Source organism: Phyllopteryx taeniolatus, chromosome 6 (assembly GCF_024500385.1).
Source record: "Phyllopteryx taeniolatus isolate TA_2022b chromosome 6, UOR_Ptae_1.2, whole genome shotgun sequence".
In the NCBI taxonomy this organism is placed as follows: Eukaryota; Metazoa; Chordata; class Actinopteri; order Syngnathiformes; family Syngnathidae; genus Phyllopteryx; species Phyllopteryx taeniolatus.
The window spans coordinates 18,982,800-18,996,580 of record NC_084507.1 but is presented as its reverse complement, the minus strand read 5'-3'; the positions used below and the strand labels follow the sequence as shown (position 1 = coordinate 18,996,580).

Here is a 13,781-nt window from a genome sequence, read left to right as displayed (position 1 = left end):
TTCCTCAACGTACAATTGCAAGGAATTTAGGGATTTCATCATCTACGGTCCATAATATCATCAAAAGGTTCAGAGAATCTGGAGAAATCACTGCATGTAAGCGGCAAGGTCGAAAACCAACATTGAATGCCCATGACCTTCGATCCCTCAGGCGGCACTGCATCAAAAACCAACATCAATGTGTAAAGAATATCACCAAATGGGCTCAGGAACACTTCAGAAAACCAATGTCAGTAAATACAGTTTGGCGCTACATCCGTAAGTGAAACTTGAAACTCTACTATGCAAAGCAAAAGCCATTTATCAACAACACCCAGAAACGCCGCCAGCTTCTCTTGGCCCGAGCTCATCTAAGATTGACTGATGCAAAGTGGAAAAGTGTTCTGTGGTCCGACGAGTCCACATTTCAAATTGTGTTTGGAAATTGTGGACATCGTGTCCTCCGGGCCAAAGAGCAAAAGAACCATTCGGACTGTTATGGACGCAAAATTCAAAAGCCAGCATCTGTGATGGTATGGGGCTGTGTTAGTGCCAATGGCATGGGTAACTTACACATCTGTGAAGGCATCATTAATGCTGAAAGGTACATAAAGGTTTTGGAGAAACATATGCTGCCATCCAAGCAACGTCTTTTTCATGGACGCCCCTGCTTATTTCCACAAGACAATGCCAAACCACATTCTGCACGTGTTACAACAGCGTGGCTTTGTAGTAAAAGAGTGCGGGTATTAGACTGACCAGCCTTCAGTCCAGACCTGTCTCCCATTGAAAATGTGTGGCGCATTATGAAGCGTAAAATACGACAACGGAGACCCCGGACTGTTGAACAGCTGAAGCTGTATATCAAGCAAGAATGGGAAAGAATTCCACCTACAAAGCTTCAACAATTAGTGTCCTCAGTTCCCAAACATTTATTGAATGTTGTTAAAAGAAAAGGTGATGTAACACAGTGGTAAATATGACCCTGTCCCAACTTTTTGGGAACGTGTTGCAGCCATAAAATTCTAATTTAATGATTATTTGTTAAAAACAAACAAGTTTATCAGTTTGAACATTAAATATATTGTCTTTGTAGTGTATTCAATTAAATATCGGTTGAACGTGATTTGCAAATCATTGTATTCCCTTTTTATTTGTTTAACACAACGTCCCAACTTCATTGGAATTGGGGTTGTATAAATATAGTTAAGTAAACCACAATATAACCACAAGATAACTACAAAGTCTGACTACGACAGACGTCCGGTTATGGGGAGGAGACTCAGGATTGTCGCAGATAACGTTATGTGTGGTGTGCTGTGTCATCTTGAGTGCAACACATTTTATAAGAAGCAAGAAGTATTCACATGCTGATTTTATGCTTGTCGTGTTGGGTCGCTCACATTTTAAAAATCGGTATGTGTGTACCCTGTTAAACAGACAGGAGAAACAACATAGAGTGCAAAGAAAAAACTCTGCATTAAATTTTTTGTAAAAGGTGATGTTAGATAAAGTGATACAGGTATTTGTATAGTAAAATTTTTAAAAATGTTATAAAGAAATTCAAACAATATCATTAAAGTATACAGAAATAGGGACCAAGCGCCTGAAAATTTGAGAGCAATTGACGCCTAAACATGCCAAAAGATGCCACTTTGCAAAGCGCTACATGAAGCTCCAGAGCTTCAACATAATTCCTTGGCTCCATGATGCCACAAGATGGCACCAAAGCATTACTTTTAAATGTTTTTCAGCGAGTAATAGAGAAAAGGTTTCCCCCGAAAATACGCAAATTTGCAAATCTGTGAGAAGCGTATTGCAAATGTGTGGGGCAATTCAAAAACGTTCTCAGAATAACAAAAACTCAAAGGTTTATATAACATGAATCCTGTATTTATAATATTATGGAACATCGTCTTTTAGAAATTTTTGTAAATTTGGATTTGTGGTTTAAGAGACGAAGCACCAAAATCTTGATACCATCCATCCATCCAGTTTTTGAGCCGCTTCTCCTCACTAGGGTCGCGGGCGTGCTGGAGCCTATTCCAGCTATCATCGGGCAGGAGGTGGGGTACACCCTGAACTGGTTGCCACCCAATCGCAGGGCACATACAAACAAACAACCATTCGCACTCACATTCACACCTATGGGCAATTTAGAGTCGTCAATTAACCTACCATGCATGTTTTTGGGATGTGGGAGGAAACCCACGCAGGCACGGGGAGAACATGCAAACTCCACACAGGCGGGGCCGGGGATTGAACCCCGCTCCTCAGAACTGCGAGGCAGACGCTCTAACCAGTCGTCCACTGTGCCGCAATTTTGATACCTTCAACAGAAAAAGGTCCATCAACAGTTATGGCAAATTGGTTCGGACAGGCCACTCTTTGTGGGTAGTTCTCTGTGTTTTCTTTGCATGTATGTATCACCGCTGTCATTTTACAACTAATGCACTTCAACGCGGCTCCTAGTTCAAGTTCAAACACACCCGTATGAAGGATTATGAGATATGGTGTTTAATTTATGGAAGAAATTATCTTATTAAGTCCTGTGTCAACATACTTTATTTACATGTCAGTGAAGGGTTTGAAACCATGGGTAAAGCATGTGAGCCAGCCCAAAAACACATAAATGCTTATATGATGTTTTTTTTTTTTTTTTTTTCTTTCCATACATTATGGCCCTCTGAGGACTGCATTAAAACTGAAATGGACCCAGATAGGAAAAAGGTTTAAAAGTTAGCTCAAATAAGAGGCTTGACTTGTCACCGGATAAACGGGCCTTTCTGGAGTTCTCAAGCGTAGCTCACAGTTGCATGTTATCCGCCCAGTTGTTTTTGGCCCAGCACAGACAGAGCCCACCGCCGTGCTTTGCCAACTTCAAGAGGCCGGATGATTTAGTTGTGACTAGCCAGTAAAATGTGCGTGCGAAGTGAGCTCCTCGTTGGTTGGCTACTTCGTACATGTGCTGGCATGAGCAAGATGGACAGAGACAGGCAGTAAAGCGTAGTGGGGATGGGTGGAAGGTGGGGGGGTGGACATACCTATCCCCACAGGGTGTGAGGAATTTGAAAAAATACCTGGCACTAGCATGCCAAAACTGGGGGGGCATTGAGATATGAGACGCCCGGGATGCCATCATGCAAGCAGACGCAGATGGATATGGTTTATTGAAGTGAAATATAGAGAATAAAGTAATAAAGGCGCTCCACTTGGCCTCATACTGACTAAAATGTGAGAAATTAATATTGTTTAAGTCTGCACGGTTTTCCCTTACAGTACTTTAAAAAATCCATAAAGCAATGTAAAGATACTGCAAGCATTCATAAAACCTTTGCTCGAACTCCAATATATATATTATAAAGCTCTATCCATAATACCAATACAAGACATGAGGCGGAGGTATTGTTTTTGTCCACTTGGGATCATCATCCTCGCATTCTGTCGTATCTGTGACTTTGAATGTGTGTGTCATTAAAAGTTGAGGGACGTGGGAGTCAGCAGCTTGTGAATGAATGTGAAAGGAAGTATTGTTGAAGTGATTCATCTCAACTGAGAGACTTTTTTTTTTCTAAGTCAAATGATCTGTAAGCCATTTAATTTCATGGATAACGTTGTAAGATGAGTTTGAAAGGATATTAGTGTTTTGTGATCCTAGTGTCTTGTAAATGTACTGTTTAAACTATTAACATTGACAATTATTAACATTTTAAGGGGGTGTCAATTATTAATACTAATAATTGTTTTTTTTGCTATTCACAGCTGGGTCCCTATCCCCTACGAATAGTGGGGGTTTAATAGATACTAATATTAAGGATGTGGTGTCCATCTCAGCTCAAGTTTGAGTCCCCAAATATAGTTATGTGCCCTATAAAGGGCTGCTTTGAGAACCACTGGTTTATACCAGGGCTTGGCAACCTATATCCCACAAGCCACATATAGCCCATGAGGGCATTCAAGGGTTACGTATAACACAATAACCCACGAATGCTCATAATATATAATAATACTCATTTGTTGCATCTTATTTAGGAGTACTTTATGTAGGACTACTTTAGAAAAACTCAAATGCCCCGTGATAAGAAATAGGAGCTCCACCTCTGCTGTACTGTGTTACGTAAACGTAGTACAGAAACATAAAGTAGCCCAAAATGAAAATGCTTGACTGCCGCACTATTTATTTGTCACAGCACATCCATCTCGGCCCGCTTCGACACATTATATAATTACATTTACCTGAGCTATGGGTTTGTTCTAGTGCTTTGACCCACTCTTCATGCATTTCCACGTGTTAATTATTATGCATCAATCTTAAATATGCAAATGGTGTGTGGTTATGAGTTCAGTTCACACTTGCTACTGCAGACACTGAAGCACAATTCTAAAGCCCACGAGTGCACCTCAGTATGAAACAAATGCAGGAATTCTTTATTCCATTTACTGTAAGTCTAAATTTCTTTACATAGTAGGTTCAAAAAAAGGCAGTGCAGTTTCTGATTTGGTCATGGTAATCAGCAAAGGTTGAATCTAGGCAACTGGACTCTTCTAGTTAGTTGAATTTGTTGTGCTTTTTCTTGCTTTCCGAAAACATAAAAAAAAACTTCTTTAACAATTATGCTATTAGACTAACAAAATGCCTCTCCAAATAGACGCCTTTTTTTTCCATCAGGTAGAAAATAAGACCAACGGGGTTAAATACAATTTTAATTCTGTTGCTAAACTTCAGTTTTGTAGCATTTCTAAAAATGTGTTTGTACAGATAAAGGTCTCCTGCTAATAGACGCCTCTCCCATTATGTAGTTGGGTAAATAAACACTGTATAAAGTTTCGCTCTGACCAACCAATCAGTGGATGAAAAAATGGTGACATTGTCAAAAGCCAGCATTCTGGCCCTGTGAGGACTAATTTGAAATCTGATTGGTTAAAGAAACAGTCCCATTGTTAGTAGTTAAATTACAAGTTAAATTACATCGGACAGCACTACTGATTGTGAAGTTCCTGGGTAGATTAGATTGACATGGCAACACCATACAGGCTCAAATCAGATTGGACAAAATTCTTACATTCACATGTACTGAAAGTAGTGCAGCCAAGAGAAAACAAACAAAAGAGAGTAGACTGTTGAGTCATGGAACAAATATTAGAATATTGGTTGTAAATGTAGGTCAGTGCTTCTGATAGTGTTTAGGCCTTTTTGCACATAATTCTAAAATATAGCGCATATACAGACATATTGTTCCATATTATTTCCAAGACAATCTTGAGAAATCGTGAGAGCAATTGTTCCCTCAGATTTACTAGTGCCTCCGGGAGTCCACAAAATATCCAGCGTATAAAAACAGAGCAGAGCACCAACGCCCCCTTGAAAAAACTCCCTTAATTTTTTAGTGTATTTTAGTGTATTTATGCAGCCCACCCAAATGAACAGACAGTAATGTGTCCAATCAGCGGGACGAACGCCCCCCACCCCCCGCCAACCCGCCCCACGCGTAAACATTAACGGCTCCCTAACCTCTTCCTGGCTGTCCTTGCCTTGCCTTGTGCGTTCATTTAATTAATTTGCTTAGGCACTTCTCTGCAAACACACTGACAAATGACCGTCCTCAGTATCATAGCCTTGATTAAATGGGCGGACATTTTTTCATGTGACAAATGTTTTTTGGATCAGACTGATTCACAACTCGTGATGAATTATTGATCCCCCCGGGCTGTCTCTTTATGGTTGACCATCAAATTTTCCCAATCCTTTTCCGCTACTAAGTCAGCGGTGCATTGCTACTGTCTTTCCTGCGAAACAATTTCATCAGTATTCACAATGTGATGGTCTGTATTTGCCTGAATTTTTTGTTCATAGCTACTGTAACTTTTAGGAAGGATTTGTAATTTATGTCAAGTACCTATATCCAATTTAATTGTATTTTCTTATACAGTAGTGCCTCGACTTATTAGTTTAATTTGTTCCGTGACCACGTTCGAAATTCAAAACACTTGTATCTCGTTTGCTATTGCAATGAATGGATATCAGTTCTAGCGTGACTTAAAACAATAAAAGAATTGTGGTTGTTTTTTAAAAAAAATAGCACTTCATAGTATTGTACTTTATAAAAACATATAGTACAACTTAATTGAATACAATATAAATAATTAAACAGTTTGTCCATCATGATAATTCAATGGGCATTGTGCTGTTCCTTATGGTGTGCACACCTTGACCACCAGGAGGCAGTATAATTCATAAAGACATACAGTACTTCACGTTGATTTTTTAAAGAAACAGAAGAAGACTGTTGCAAAAATGCTGCAATAATATAAGTCCTGTGAGTTAGGGCTGGAGGAATTGACCGATTTAATCGATTTTGTAATAGTTTTTTCATCGGTCACAGCAATTAAAAAAAGAAAATGTTCCCATTAGCAGCTTCCATAGCCTGATGACATGCACATACTGAAGACTTGGTTGCGAACAGAGAGGAGCTATAGTTTACTTAAGAGCCACTGTTTTGTCAGTCATTTGGAATTGGTTTGGGTTTGCCACGGACAATGAGCAACAAACCTACCATTATTTAACTTAAATTTGTCCAAATCCTCTAATTTCAGCCTCTCAACAGTAAATATTCTCTGATTTTTATAGTACCCCTTCAAAGCAGACTGATTATCTTTGTATTTCATCAAAATACAACGTTTGCGAACATCTGCTTTTCTTTGGAAAACACAGATGAATCATTTTCCCTATTTTCTGACATTTTACAGAACCAAACTGAATCATAATCAATTTATGGGGAAAAAAAATAATAGTCAGTTGAATCTATTAAGAAGATAATCATTATTTGCAGCCGTAGTATGAATAACCTGTGAACAGTGTTGGGATGATTATTTTGGAAATGCCGTTGGTTCCAATTACAAGTTACCCTGTTGAAAATAATAATAATAATAATGTAATCTTCCTTTAGTATAATATTTTCTCAATGTAATAAAACTAATTAAATTTGATTACATTTTTATTACTTTTCTTAATATTGAATGACTGTAAAAAAAAAAGTGGATTAAAACCATAAATCATTATTTGAGAATTAACCACATATTTGTTCTTTACACAAATAATAAACTGATAACAAAACATGACGAGAGATAAATGCATACTAAAAATCTGTTTGTTGCATTATATGTGTACAGCATGTGGGAAACATGATAGCATAGAATTTAGACAATATCACTTCATATGACAAACCAGATAAGTGAATGTTCCATAAAAAGTCCAAAATTATAAAGGTTAATGATGCACCGAAATGGAAATTCTTGGCCGAAACTGAAAACCGAAACTGAGGAGCCCAAGGTCAAAAAGCGAAAGCCGAAACACAGAAATAAATTATTAATCAATCAATCAAAATGGATTTGTATGTGCTTTTTTTCATACATAAGAATGCAACACAAAGCACTTTACATTAATTAAATATAAAAATAAATCTAATCTGCCAATTATTAGTACAATTGCATTCATGGCTATGACTGCAGAGCTGCCAACATATAGAAATTCACTTTCAGAAAAATTTGTCTGAGTTTCCATATTTTTTTAATTATGTTGACAACATTACGGCAGGACAGTTATTGCAGTATATTATGTAATAGGATAAAAAAAAAAAAAAAGAAGTCTGTATCCAGCTAATTTTCACAACATAATTATTACTCTATAATTGTGAAGAAATTATGGCTTCAATATGTGTTATTTTAATGCATGTATTGCATCAACCTTGTAATACTGGACGCATTTGCAGCCAAATGTCTTGTCTTGCCTGCTCTTATTGTATTTCCGGTATCCACTATTGCTGCTGAAATGATGCAAAGTTCCCCAATGTGGGACTAATAAAGGATATCTTGTATTATAAAGGCGTATTATATTAAGTCTCAAGTGACGTAGCAGAGATGACATACTAATTTGTTTCCGGGTTCCAGTCCTTGTACGGATGTCTAGCATTGTATATATATAACAGTATTTTCCTCATAAACACATCCTAATTTGCCTGTTATTTTGCTCTTCAATGTTGGCTAATCATGCTATAACGCGGTTCCAGCCAGACCAATTTGACAAGTGTACTGTACCACACAAACATTTATTTTGTTTTTTTGCGACATCGGATGATAGCTTAACGATTAGCATGGCGTTCCCGTCTGTCTCTTGTCTTGTCCTCTTCCGGTCTTTCGTGAATCGTGATGATAACGATACTTGACTTATTCGCTGTCATGGAGGCAACAATTAGTGTCTTACTGCGCTGACAACGGAGGCGAGGCGCACGTTCACTTCCGCAGCTCGGCATCATATTTAGCTGTAGCTGGGGCAGCGCTAAATAGCATGCAACAAGCTTTCCACCCCTGAACAGCAGAAAGCAGTGAGGTTGAGCGACAAAAGGGATGCTCCGTTTGGGCTAGTAGCCGCTAGCATGATGATGGAAAAGCCACACGGTACCCATAATTCATCGCGACATGGCACATGACCAGAGAGAGCCAATCACAAGCGTCTGCTTTAGAAGGAGGAAGTGATATGAAAAATAAAATCTGAGCTTTTATTTAGCAAATGTAGCTAAAATTGGAATCATAGAAATTTCCAAAAGCAACTGTATTTTAATTACACATTTTTCCCAGTAATGTGATGCATTACAATTACATACATTTTTAAATAAATTAAGTAACCTCATGGGATGTACAGTAAATACCTGTAGTTACTCACCAACACAGCCTTTAATGACATACTTGAACCTGAAGCAGCCTCAGAAGTGTATACGTAACTAGTATCCCTTTGCATTAATCAGTACCCAAGAAGTAGCTCTCAGTTTCAAAAAGGTTGGCGAGTGCAAGATCACTCCCTCTCGTGTAATATTGCTTAATTGTTGTTTATTTGGTTTGGTTGAATCATTAAACGATACCAAATTAAGGTCAATTATCTGTTTTTAATCAGTAATTGGAAAAAAGCATTTTGCAAAAAACTTTAATGCAAATGTTTTTTATCCAATTATTTGATTAATCGAATTGGAATAATTGATAGAACAATCAATTTTAAAATTATTAGATACTGAGAGCATTAGTACAGAGCCAATTTTGTTTTTGCAAATTAATCCTAAAGGAAATATTTTGGTTAATTTCTTTTATATTAAATTGTCGAACGTGTTTGTTAAAGGGTTGTGTTTAAATGGCCACTTTCTCTTAGTTTGGATGAATGTCATTGTAATTTGCTTTTTCATGTTATTGAAGGGTAAAAAATAGATTAAAATCAGATTATTATTATTTTTTTAAATCTAGGATTTTAAGGCCATATTGCCAACTCCTACTCTGAATATTGTTGAATGCGCTGTCTGCATGTGTTGATGCTGCTTGTTTGGAAATGCAAGTTTTTTAAAGGTTAAGTATAACCTTGACATCGATGCTAGTTTCGTTAGCCTGTCTACGGCGTTGTGTATTCTGTGTGAACATTACGCTGGCGAACGTTTGTAAGCCAAAGTTAATGTGTTTTGGTCAAATACACTACACTGTTATATCTCTCTGTTTTATGTTTAGTTTTAAATGGCTCATATCTCAGAAAACTCATTAGTGGAGTCACTTGTAAGTCAAGGTACCATTATATATATTTTTTTAAGTGACCCCATATGCTTTATCACTTCGTTTACTTTTCGTGAACACCTGAAAAAAAAACAGAACAAAATGCACAAAAACTCGACAAGTGGCAACAACAGGAATTGTGGAATGTAAGACAATCATCTGGGAATGAATACCTGGAATACCCGTTCACTGATGCCAGAGGTTGTCGACTCTTTGCAACACAAGAGCAGTGGTTATGCAAGTAATTATCAGTAGAGTCAATTCTGACCCTGCTGTTTTCTGAACAGCCTAATCTTCTATGATTTACAGAGGGATTTTTTTGGACCACTGGAACAGATTACATTTCAATGGGGAAAATGGTTTGAGATACCGTACGAGTAAATTGAATTCCAAGCTTGGTGATGGAACAAATTAAACAAGTCAAGATACCACTGAAGAGGAGCAACTGGTTGTGTTGAGTGTGTGGACCCCACTTTAGAAAAGGTATAATAAGAGCCTAATTAAGAAGGTTGTAAAGTGACTAATAGTTGGTGTTCATGTTCACAAATCCACATGTTGCAAGCTACTTTTCCCCCTAGGTGATTGCAATAAAAAGTTTCCATCAAGTCAACCTTGGATTGTTTCAGGTCCGTGGAGTTGTAAAACACCCCGAGGTGTGAAGTTGTACGCCTAGGTTGTCGACACAGCTGTTGATTTTAAATGGGGCTTGTAATCAGGTGCAAGAACCAGGTGTATAGCCTCTAGCCAATCAGCTAATTGTCTGCTTAGAATCAAAACTTGGGTTTCCACTGACATGAGGCTTCTCTCTCTCTGGGACAAAAATTGTTTGAATCTGCCCACTGGTGGCTTGTCTAGGTTATTGCAGCCCAAAATAATAATGGCGTCATCATGCAGTGAATCACTGATTAAGTCTGCCAACACAAAGGGGTGATCTTGGTCTCTTCCTGGGGTCTCTTTTGTCAAAAAGTTAAGTTTACGTCAGCTTTCCCACTGACTGCTGTGCATCAAATGAATCATTTTATAGCCACAGTATGGAAGTAACTCGTGTATGACTTAAACAGTGGAAATGTTGGCTCAGTGGCGAGCGCTTGAGCTTTGAGAACCGCTGGTGGTTTCGTGCCTCATTACCAGTCGTACAATACAAATGGAAAGTTCTTTCCTAGATGAACACATTTCTCATTGTTTGAGGTCACAGCGTTTTACACACCCAAATGAGGCTCATTAAACCAGAAAGTAGACTTATTACGGAGCAACCTCTAAAGTCTAACGTCCATAGTCACACAAAACTGAACAGAATGCATGATGTCATTCTGTACATATAGATAGATACTATCCATCCATCCATCCATTTTCTGTACCGCTTATCCTCACTAGGGTCGCTGGCATGCTGGAGCCTATCCCAGCTATCTTCGGGCGAGAGGCGGGGTACACCCTAAACTGGTCGCCGGCCATTTGCAGGGCACATAGAAACAGCCATTCACTCTCACTACTGTTCAAAAATTTAAGGTCACTTAGAAATGTATTTTTTATTTTTTTTATTTATTTTTTTTAAAGAGAAGTTAGTGCAGTGGTTCTCAAAAAATTTCACACCAAGTACCACCATAATGATCAAGATTAAAATACAGTAGCGTACTAAGCTCAAGTGTTCATAAATAAACACTGCACTTAAATATAGGGAGTTACAAACACATCATGCCTTCACTTATTCAGTTATTATGCACAGTTTGAACACTTAATTTAGATTTTTCACCACTCTTGGGAGTTTGTATAGAACACTGCGAATCGCTGCTCTAAATGCTACCAAGCATGGATGCATGCAGTCAGGATGGAGTCAGCCATATCCTTCTGGTAAATTTGACATCATCATCATCGCCACCATCATGCTCTCTTACATACTCCTCCCTCTGTGGCTCACAACCTCTAAACCACACCCCCACTGTTTTCCACCGCTCAATCACACACACAGCACATTTACGTAATATAAAATGATAGTCTGCCTTGTGGCATATAATCTGCATTGATTGACATCCGCCGTAGTGAGTTGCGTAAAACGCTTTACATTTTTCAAACGTTGTGTGAGTGACATACAAAGGTACGTGCTTGTTGCAGCAGCTGTTTCGCTCCTTGAGCCATCTGATGCTTATTTCCACATAGGACACATGTTGGCACCACCGCGACGTCTTGACTGAGATTAAATCGGATTAAGAGCAAAGTGCAAACACAAAATCAGTTTCTCTCTGTCTCCCTCACTCTGGCTCTCCCACACAAAGAGTACATGTGCAGTTAAAATTGGCAATTAAAATTATCTCTACTGGTATTAACATACTGAGGAAACATGGAAGAAGTTAAATCTACTCCTGTCACCAAATGCAACAAAAATCAAAAAAAAATGTTGTGGTATAAAAATGTCTTAGAAGGTTAAAATATGCATTTAACATGTTGTAATTGTTTTAATAATCTTATTGCTGACTTCCTCTCCACATGCAATCATTTACTATTTGAATGAATCAGGATTGTGTGACAAGGTCAGTGGCAGCGGCGCGTGCACTCGCCAGGGGCCAGAGCGCCTGGGGAGCACGCTCGCACGCACGCACGCACGTGAGTGCACGACGACAGTTGACGCGAGTACGCAGCTCAAGCGAGCTCCTGCAAATCATCACCTTTCTCCAAACTCTTTCAAATTGGGCAAAAAATATCATGTGAGGTCGCCAAAGGAGACATTTGGTGAGTGAAAGTTCTTCATGGCTTAAAATGTTGTCATAATGTACGTGTAACTTTTGTAAAGTGTTAAAATTGCAATATTGAGCCGTTAGTGATGCTTATTGATACATTTAGATTGTTCATTGGTTAGTTAGCATGCTATGACAAGAAAATATCATTTAAAATGTAAGAAGTAGCTTTATGTACCGCAGAAAACAGTACCAGAATGTTCACTTTGAACGACAAGGGTGTTTTTTTTTTTTCATACTGGAGTTGCTTTTAACATTAAGAAAAATTAATTCAAGTCTCGTCACCATTTGAACAGCCAATTTGTCATTTAGCAGGTAGCGTACTACCGTTGTATGAGTCATTATCAGCACAAGGTGTCTTTCAGACGTCCCCATTTTCCATTAAACTTCATATTCATTGTAATCAGTAGATATTAATGCTGTTAGAAATGCATATTGGTCAAGCTTCCTAAACTGCAAGCAGACAATGTACATGCAAACAGCAAAATATGTCAGGTTGTTGACAAGCTGGACAATGACAAAGTAGACATTTTTAGGTAAAGTAAGCATTTTATGAGCACATGGTGGACCTTTACTTAGCAACGTAATTCCGTTACAGAGATGTCTGTGTACCGTTACAAATATATTTTGAATTTCTGAAAGGATTTTATAGCAATTGATATTTGACTATGACGGAGTGGACATGTTGACAACATTCAACTACACACATATGATGAAAATTATGATTTAGGAAACATAAGTGTGAGCATTTATTCTACAAATAGCAAGTTTCAGCCTTCAGTGAAGAAAGACAAAACACTGGTAGTAACGTCACTGAAAGCATAATTTTTTTTTTTACATTTTTTAAGGGGCAGTTAATCCATAATGACATATATACATTGAAGGAAACACAATTTAAGAGACTCATCTTTGCACTGGTATGTGGGCAAACGTTTGACCACTTATAATAAGACCTCAGAGTTTCATTATTCGGACACATATTCATGACAACTGAGTGATTCTGCTGAGAAAACCAAAGGTACCGTATGTTCTTGCTAAGGTAGGGGTGTCAAACCCTCATAGGGCCATTATGATGAAGAGAACCATATTAATGTATAGTCACCTCATCATATTATTACTTATACACAATTGCCCTTCAATTGATTGTTGCTAACAATAAATTGTATTTAAAATCAGAAGTCATGTAAAACTGTGGCACGCAAATATTTAAGTACACAACTTTTATACTGTTATTTATTATACTATATTATGAGATTTGGTGAGAAAAATGCTTGACATTGACAGATTTTCTGCGAAGATGAAGAGAACAACCTCATTTATGGAAGAAACATGAAATAAACACGCTAAATTCACTATACTGGGGCCTGGCAGAAAGTATAGTCTCCTATCTGCAAAACGTCAAGTAACCAAACCCGGAAAACAGCTTAGCGGACCTCTGTGTGCTGCGATAACAAGCATAACTACTGGTTTATGACATGATGGTTTGAA

General features: G+C 38.0%; 1 protein-coding gene across 9 annotated transcripts in view; it reads left to right on the top strand.

Moving 5' to 3' along the window:
• The window catches only part of kcnj14 (potassium inwardly rectifying channel subfamily J member 14), a 53,140-nt gene that overhangs the window by 19,227 nt on the left and 20,132 nt on the right, over positions 1 to 13,781 (top strand). For 6 of the 9 annotated variants that reach the window (XM_061776337.1, XM_061776342.1, XM_061776340.1 and 3 more), the window contains exon 1: positions 12,107 to 12,288. The exons of 2 other annotated variants lie outside the window; for them this stretch is intronic. The gene's annotated coding sequence lies outside the window, so the exon portion shown is untranslated. Of the gene's footprint in view, positions 1 to 12,102; positions 12,289 to 13,781 lie in introns of those variants that run through there. One more of the 9 variants, XM_061776344.1, reaches the window with a different exon arrangement.